The following is a 9,831-nucleotide window of genomic DNA, read 5'->3' as shown; positions in this document are numbered from 1 at the left end:
GCCAAGAACTAGGGTAATGACTGCCATACACATCTGATTTGTGTTGCCCCTAAAAAAGGCCTTTCATGCAGAGCACAGCAGGCTTCTATGGCGTACCTGTGTGTGTCCACGCGTTAGAGCTCTCTAGGTAAACCACAGCAGAGCCTTCATCTAGGAACTGAGATCTCTCTGGTAAATGATGGGGAAACACATTGTAGAATAAATCTCATATTTGACAGGCCAGCATATGGATTTATTTTAGCCAAATATCAACAACACATTCATTTAAAAAAATCAAAAATCAGTTAGCCCACACAGAGATTGTGATTTGAAGTGTTGTTTTACTGCTTTCCTAAAAACATAAATCTAGACATGTACGAAAAGAAACCCTCGTGTCGAGGCTTCTGGGAACATTTAGTCAATCTAAATTATTTCAAAATGAGAAGGGTGAAGAATGTTAAATTTTCACGCTATCCCATAAAACTGTCTGTTACCAGAATGAAAATGTGGCCACCAGAATCAAATGCGAACATGTGTAGAAGTGTTTCTTTTAGTGGAGGGAGGCTGAGAAAGCACTTTTAATTGCTCTGTCTTAAACCACATGTACAGTAGTGGCTTGGAGAAGCACCAACACATCGGCATGCATCGTCAGATTTTTGTAAAACAGCCCAGTGACACAAAACACTCTATGATACTGAAATGAAGGTGAGGGAGATCATGTGTGGATTTCTCTGTATGCTCCTTGGAAAGATGTATAGACGTTACATTCAGCCTAAGCGAGGGAATTATCCTTAAAAAAGTGCAAAATTTCCACTTCTTGGTGGGAGATCATTAGTCTTTAGCAGAACAGGAACAATAATAATAACATTGTTCCTATTCACAGCCAAAGTGTGAATAGGTTTGGTTTTATGATTGGCGTATTTCAGGTGAAGGAATAGAGACATCGCCTTTGCGTGTGTTTTATTAAATGGAGTCTGGACTGAATCCTGGCCTGTAAAAGCCAAATTGCCGATCTCAAATGACCTATAAAGACTTGAGGTCTTGTTCCTGGAACCTTGCGTGTCTGGAGGAAATATGATTAGTCAAATACAGCTACCCATGCACCTAGATGTATCATTTATTTAACTTAATAATAACATACAGCTATATAACTGGCTTTTATCAACTTGGAGTTACTATTAAGATAAAACTTTACCCTTCTCAAGGTTTATGCACCCCTATTTTTCTGTTTTCTTTGGGTCAAGGCAGCCCATTTCCTAGCATCCCCCCTTCTCCCTTCTCCTTTTTCATAAATCCCCAAAATGATTTATTTCCTAGTAACTTTGCTCGTGAAATTGATGTGGACCCGGGGCCTTTGTAGCGTCTGGTTTCCCCGCTGGCTGCAGTAAAATCAGGCTGAGGTCCAGGCGTGGGGCAGCGCTTGCGTGACTGAACGCCCCCCCGCCTCCTTGCATGTCACGACGTGGCCCCCAGACTCAAAGCACTCAGGCTGATAGATTTGAGGGCCCATAGTTAAGTGTGTAGATTTATGATGGGCGGTTGTAGCGTGTCAGAGAAACTGTGTTACTTTTGCAGGGAGCACGAAATGAGGCCTCTTCCTAAAGGAAAACGGGGAGAGAACTGGGAAAAAAAAAAATCCAAGGTGCTTTCAGGTTACTGGCCGTGACTTGGGAAACTCTCCAAACAACACGCCGCCACGCAATTCGGGAGGGGTAGCCAGATGGCTGCATGCACAGCACTTGACTGAGACGAACTGTCTCGCCTGAGTCCTGGAAGTCGGCTCTTGCTCTGTGCTGTTCATCAAGATCTTTCATCAGGTGGGGTGAGAATGGAGGGGTCACGAAAGGGGAGAAAAAGGAAGGGAGGGGGAGATGACCGAGGGCACGACCCGTTGAAACATTTAGATTGATAACTTGACCTCTGGATTTCAAGCGTCTCCTCCCTACAGTTGCCTGTCTCCCCTTCTCACGTCATGTGCAGCGGCAGGAAGGATCATTCCCCTTCACGTCACGTAATGGGGTTCTTTTTGTCCCCTCGTGACCTTAGCGGCTCCTCATCACTCACTCAGCGCCGTGTAAAGCAGCCTGATAAAAGTGGAGAAAGCTAAACAACTCTCACACCATCAGATCTGTCCAGTAAATTCCACCAGATTTATCACAATCCCTCTGTCGTGCAGCTGACACGTACAAGTATGGGGTTTTGTTGCACATTTTGCATGCAACAATGCAAAACATTTTGTGGTTATTTTTGTTCAACCATCAGAAAGGACAAATAATAATAGAAACAAGATGAGAATTTATGATATTTGTTACTATGCACTGTTTGAATAAAACCACTAGCAAAGTAACCTTCAGTGGCAGCGGGAAAAGTTGTATTTCACAGTTGCCACAGAGCTTTAAGAGCCGGGAGAATAAATAAAAGCAGTTGTCAGCATCTAATATGGACAACACATGCAATAAATCTCTCAAATGGATTTCATTTATATGTTACATACGTATACATGTCATTATATCATCGTTGGTTCTTAGCAGTCATTACTGCCAGCATTTCACTGTGAAGTATTTCCTCATTCAAGCAGGATTTAAACAGACCTCATAACTACCAGTTTGGTCCCACACTTAAGAGACATGAAAGCGTATGGTTAAGAAGCTAAAGCCGTCTGGATTCACTCATACTGCGCCTAGTTTGCTTGCTATTGACTTGGCTGTCGTTTGGCCTTTAAAATTCACACTTGGTGAAGTTGTGGTATTTGCTTCACACAAATGGTGCAGGCTTTCCCACAACGATGAGGAGTTTACTACAGGGACTGATTCACCCGCTGTTTTAATGCTACACAATCACAAAATCTTCACAGGTAGAAAATGAGCACCTGGTTTGCCTGCTAAACGGCATCTTATAGTATAAGTTTTCTATAGTGGCTGCGGTTAAAGTTGTTAAAATCTCCAGTCTGTTGTGGTACCAAAACATGTAAATTAAAAAAATTTTTGATTTCATTCCCATCTAACAAGTTTCTGAGCAAGTCATTTCTTTTTCTAAGTATCTGGTGTGGACCAGAAACATTTCAAATATGAAGTGACATTTGCCAAAAAAAAAAAAAAAACTAATTTTGTTTCGTTTTTTACGGCCTCCAACTTTACTGTTTTAGTTCACTCACCACTCTCAACAACCTTTTTTCTAGCAGCAGCAGGCAGCTGTTTTCAGCACAAAAAAGCTCTAATATTCCCACTGTACAATACCTCACCAAAATGGCAAAAAATGCATTTAGCAGCTAAAGAGTCTGATATTTCTCTCAGGAGTTGGTGGAGACCAAAACAGAGCTAAAAGTGAATATTGGACTGAACTTTTAAAGGTGAAAATATGTCAATGTTGTGTTTAAAACTTGTATCTGCTGCCCCCTAGTGGCCAAAAAATCAATTAGAAAAGGATTAAAGGTCCTAGTAGGATCTAGCGGTATCTAGCGGTGAGGTGAGGAGATTGCAACCAACTGTGCCAAATGTGTTGGAGAGCTACGATGGCCGATGCGAAAAACACGAATGTCCCTCTCTAGAGCCATTTGGAGCAGAGCCAGTGCGTAGTGTGTGTGTGTGTGTGTGTGTGTGTGTGTGTGTGTGTGTGCGTGGGAAGTGAGTGGTGAAGCAAGAGAGAGAGACAGCGGCGGAAAATTTAACAGCGTTTGGTTTGTCTGTTCTGGGCTACTGTTGAAACATGGCAGTGAAACATGGCAGTGCAACATGACAGTGCAACATGGCAGACTCTGTAGATATAAACGGCTCATTCTAAGGTAACAAAAACACAAATATTCTTATTATCAGGTGATTACACACTAAAAAAACATACTTATTAATATTATATTACATTTTTGCCAATAGATCTCATTTTAATTGCCACACACTGGTCCTTTAAAGTTAGTTATAAAGTTTTAAAGGTTAGTTTAAAGTTGTGTTATGACTCTATTGTGGAGAAAATGATCATGTTTTCTTTTTGTGGCAAACCCAAAAGGAGGAGAGTGTGTATGAGTATGTGTTTTTGTGCCTCAAGTCTACATGTGCATATGTGCATGTCTATGGCATATGTGCATCCTGAGCCCGCAGGGATCTGATTTCAGTTAAGCAGACTGTTTCAGACTGTTGCCCAAGCATGATAAACTCTGTCTGTTTCCTCTTTCCCTCTCCGTAGGGAGCCTTTAATCACCCTATAGCGCTTCCCTCCACACATCCAAGTGTGAGAATTTATTCCTCTGTGCAAATAAATGAACTAACATCACGTGAGCAGAAAGCATCCAGTCTCGTGCCAATCCTAATCAAATCTTGTTTGTATCTGTGTGTTTGCATTTGGGTTAGTGGCAGTTTAATGTGAGGGACCACCAGAAACGTTTGTTTCCTGGAGCAGCAGAGGAAGGTTGTTTTTTCATCTCCTCCATGTCTCTTGTTTGTCATTTATGGCAGTCTCAGAACATAAGGATGTGGCTCTTCCAAGTCATTCGTGTGTTGTCCCAATATGTGGTCCAGCTCTTTCACAAAATGGTATTGGACAAACCGCACAATTCATGCTTGATGAGTGTTCATTGGAGGCAAATAAATCTTCTTAACATGCTGCTTTGAAAGTGTCCGTTAAGTACATGCAATGAAAGACTTCTTTTTTTTACCCCTGTGATGCAGCCGTTGGTCAATAATAACATGTTTAAAAAATCATCATGTGAGAATTTCACAACTCTGTGCCCGGGAATATAAATTATACGGACTCAAGAGACCAAAGAGCGGCGTGACTCGGTGGGCTCCTTCCTGTTCCACGGCTCCTCGTTAGAGACGAGTGTCTGTGTTTACTGCTAAAGCATGACTTCCAGCTTCCAGACCCAGACAGCTCCAAGTGATTCCATCCCAGCAGAGGTATCGACTGAAGTGGTGGCAGAGGTTAATCTGGAACATACTTGTGACTATGTTGGGCTGTGTTATCCTGCTGTCCTGACATCCTGCTTGATTTATGGGCCTCATCTTGCTGCTGTTCACCATGTCTCTTCTCTGACTTAAAGGATTAGCGGGAAGTGACGTCAGCTGAAGTTTCCTGCTTCTCTGTCCATGCTCAGAATTTCCGTGTGTCAAGGTGTCCATATGTAGGTGTGCTTTAACCTGCAACCGGTGAAATTAGACGCCTCTGTTTCAAGATAGAACTATTTTAAGGTCCCATCTCATCACGCTGATGTGTTGAGCTAATGATAGTCCGATAAACACTGTGGAGAGTAAAATCAACACAACCAGAAAAACTCCATCCAGAGAATTAGGACCACATGTGTTTACATGCTGTTTACTCCTGCTCTCAGTGTCTTTATTTATTTAGTTATTGCAACACCTAAAGTAGCCTAATGCCTGTGAGTGATGAGTGCTCTTGTGCCTACTTGCGGGTTTCATTTCCTGAAGTTGTTGAATTGCCATTGGTGTCCAACAAGAAGAAACTCAAGACCAGTAAATCAGGGATAAGAAGACCATAGATATTTTAGAGCGAGTGCCGTATCCCCAGGGATTACGTCCATATTGGATAATTTCGCACCTCATGATTTACATCCAATGCCGACATTCAGGATTGTCCAATAAAGACGTTCTTGTCTGGCGTCGATATTGTTGAATGAAACACAGGTGGTCAATCGATTTGGGTTGATTGGGGCTGAATCAGCTGAGTTGTGACACTGGAGGACCAAATTGGCCAAATGTGTCTGCCAAAATTGCATGGGTTCTTGGGATGGCTAAATCAGGTCCACTTAACAGCACTTGGCTAGTTTTAAAACAGTATCAGCAGCAGTTCTGGTGCATTATTCATCACCGGTCTGGCTTAAATCTTGAAACAAGCTACTGGGTCAAGTAATTTTGTCTACCAGGGAAACGATGTATAAGTAAATACCACAAATATTTTGATTCATTTTTCAAACGCTTAAACCTTTAAGCAATTAAAACATTTTTAATGTAATTTTAGAATTAAAGGTGCAGTATGTAGGATCTGGCGGCATCTAGTGGTGAAGTTGCAGATTGCAACCAACTGAAATTTCTCCTGTGTGCCAATGCCAAGCGTGTTGGAGAGCTACGGTGGCCGATACAAAAAAAACAAAAATGCAAATGGCCCTCTTTAGAGCCAGTGTTTGATTTCTCCGTTTTGGGCTACTGTAGAAAAATGAAGAACGGCTCCGTGAAGAGAGGACCTGCTCTTATATAGATATAAACGTCTCATTCTAAGGTAACAAAAAATACAACAATTCTTATTTTCAGGTGATTATACACTAAAGAAAACATACTTATTAATATTATGTTCCAATTTCTGCCAATAGATCCTCCGAAATGCTACGTTCTTTCAAAACAAACTTGTTCAGTGCAATGTCCTTTATCGTTAATTAACAAACACAAACATACACACAGAAGGGCTATGACAACTATTTATCATTGTCATTCATTCATTCATTCATTCATTCATTCATTCATTCCACAGACGTCTTTACTTCTACTGCAGGATAAGTTACACAAGAACACAAGAAAAGAGTTTTAAAATCAAATTGGAGTGAAGTTTCGGATAAGGTTGATGTTCAGTTAATCAGCACAACTCAATGTGTGACTGTGTTTGTAATGTGATTAAGTAGCTTCAAAGTTAAAGTTTTACTCCCCCCTGTATCATCACAGTGTGTGATGGGACTGCATAGAGGTTCAGCAGCGAGTGCGGGAGAAGCCTTTAAATGCGATCTCCTCGCATGAACCCTATTTTGCAGATTCGTGTTAGTCCTGTCCCATCGCCTCTGTCTAAATTTGTATACCCACTCAGAATACAATAGAGGAAATTTGGCAGGAGAGAGGATGTGCAGAGACATGAAGGTTAGCGTGAGCATTTGTTGGATTACTTCACTGGGAACAAGTGAAATCTCCACACGCTCGATGCCACAATCCTCCTGCTCCCTTTTCTCCGTCACTCTCTGTGGACAGTGAACTCTGCGTGACCTGCCTGTGCATGTCATTCCTCAAAAGCAGTTACACTGGGGCATATTTCCCTTTGACCAGGCATGGATGTCACACACTCAGATATAGCAGCCACACATGCAAAGCACAAAGCTCTTTAAGCTGCTCATCCCACCACCCCTCACTCAGATTGTCTCCGCACACACACACCAACACCTCTGCCATTGCTCCACTTGAGATAACCCCTCCGTGAGCGTGGTCAAAATGCGCCTTTCACACGGGCGGCTCGCCAAAGTAAATAAACCAGCCACATGCCAGCTAACGAGGGCATGAACAGGGTCAGAGGGGGGGCTCGCCGGGAGGTGCCGGGAGTGACAGAGGGAGGGACATGGTCACGCAAAGAAAACAAGCCCAGCAAGAGCCAGCCAGCCTTCTCACGCAGGGGCCCAGACATGTGTCTTGTCATGCAACAGCCACCCCATCAACCCAAATTAGGGCTGACGGAGGTAATAAAGCGAAGGAGCAAAAAGTGAGGAGAAAGTGAGGAGAGGAGCAATCCATTCCGTCTCCTCGGAGAGTGTAAAAGTGAGAGGGAGGATATATTGTTCACCTTTTGGAAGAGTCTTGCGAAACAACTCTGGTGACCTCAGTGAACCTCAGTGAACCTCAGTGGCAGGCTGTCTGAGCCATCACATCCGTCTGTCTCACACACACACCATGTCCTCAGTTAACCTTCAATGAAAAGGAAACTTCAGGAACGCAAGGATCTGTCTCATCAATATTCTTAAAAGCTATATGGAAAACTATGGAAAACTATGGAAAGGTCCATTTACTTGGCCACATGCAGGTACTCTATATCCAATAACAAAAGGTGTACAGTGGAGATGTCTGCTAAATATGAGTTACAAAAAAGGAGAGCTGAACATTTCTTCAACCTGCTTCATGTTCACTCTCAACAATCATCAGAGAACATGTAGGAGAAAAATCCCAAGCTGCCCAGTCACGCTTCTTGCAGTCCCCACGTGGTATCTCCGTAGCCTCTGTAGCCACGACATCTTTGAGGAGGCGCCCATAAGCTACAGTGTAGCTATGGGGGTGGCATGCTTCGTTTATGTAGCTACTTCTCAACCCCTTAACACAGAACTATACATTCACATTTAAGACATGTGTCATGCTTGGACTCTTCTACACTCTTTTTCCATCCACAGTGGCTGGAAGACCGGAGCAACGGAAGGCTTGGAAACATTGTGGACATGTTGCCAATAAGGATGTGCGCAATTAGTCGACTATTCGATTAAACGTTGCTACCCTCGCTAGTCGGCACCAGAAATACTATTCAGTCACTCATGAATCACTTCCACCCAATCCTCTTTCTGAAATAGCCGCTGGGTTCAACAGTCGGTCTGGTTTTCATATTGATTTCAGCGGAATTTAAAATGCTATTTGGTTATTGAAAAAATGTGATTTCAAACAATTTCAAACGGCTCTTATGATATACTCAATATTTTTTGGACAATGTGTAACCTTATAGATTAAATGTGCCCTAATTCTTACTTTTAGTTGTTGACTAGTCTAAGTTTAAACTTCTGTTTAAAGGTCAGGGAAATTTGTTGTTAAGAACATCCCTTGTTACCAATATAAGACTAATACATATAAGACACAATCACTCAGTATACCACAGTTGGAAATCCCTCTGACTGCTCTAAAGCCCCTATAGAGTTGCTCAGAGTATTAAGGGTCATTAGTTCACCTCAGTTGCATGTCTTCAGTCTGTGGGAGGGGACCAAAGAACACGAAGAGGCAAACTCACACAGAAAGGAGCCAGGCTGACATTCAAAGACAAGACCACTTTTGGGGTGATGTGGAAACCACTGAGCAATTCCATAAATAATAGTTGCAATGCCATTCACAAGACATAATGTTAGTAAAAAAAGGTAATTGTGTCCATTTTCCCTGATCATAGTGAGATAAACCCACGACCCCTGGACGTCTTTAGTTTGTAAACAAATACAATCATCCAAGAAGCAGGAGATCATTGATGAGGCCAGCTTCCTCCCACTGAGAGGCAGCCAGTCTGATGGTCTGAGGAAGAATATGTCAGCTAGCATAGGTGGTCTGTGCCAGATGTGAGGTATAGGGTGCCTCTTGGCCTCTGAGTGAGCATATGGAATACATTGTGCGTGAGGGACTCCTCCGAGACTGTTCTCTCTTAAGCTATTTGGGTTGTGAGGCAGCCCCCGCTTTTCCCTACAGAAACTGTGGGATTTGGAAATGTATCACCTTCGGTTGAGGGTGCAACAAGGAAAAGGGGGCAGCAGAGCCTGTCGGGGGATAGAAGGGTAAGAAGGTCAAACTTCAAGGTTGTTTGTGTCTGGGTCTGCCTCCATGGGAAGCCTGGGGATGGTCGGACACAACGTTATCCGGAGGCCTACACTTAACAAAATGTCTATGTTAATTTATTACATGGGAATAACATGACCTCTTTATTTGGCCATCTCTGTATTTTTCACAAAATACGGGCCTCAGTCTTCACATCTGCGTCAAATGCAGCTCCTCCCTGAGGTTCCTATAATAATGTCAATGAATTATCAAAGCATATCGAATGGAAAGGAAAGGCATATCATCCCATATGAAATGCAGGGCCAGCATCGGTCTTCATTGCACATGACTGTGAAATTGTTCCCAAACAATGACCGAGCGCCACTCGCTCATTCTATGCCTGCAGGGCCCGTTTAAAACACCGTTTAAAAAAAACCCACCGTTCCCTGCTGAATGAACTTTTTTTTTAGAGGTCTGTTCCGCAAATTAGCAGGAATCTGACAAAGGACTTCTTCAAGCTCTCCACTAATAATTTACTACCACCTCCTTCCACTCTGTCCACTCCACTCAAGAAAGATGTAGAACAAGTCAAATATTGAGCGTA

Source organism: Sebastes fasciatus, chromosome 15 (genome assembly GCF_043250625.1).
Source record: "Sebastes fasciatus isolate fSebFas1 chromosome 15, fSebFas1.pri, whole genome shotgun sequence".
NCBI lineage: Eukaryota > Metazoa > Chordata > Actinopteri > Perciformes > Sebastidae > Sebastes > Sebastes fasciatus.
The sequence above is the reverse complement of the archived record's forward strand: the minus strand, read 5'-3'. Positions refer to the sequence as shown.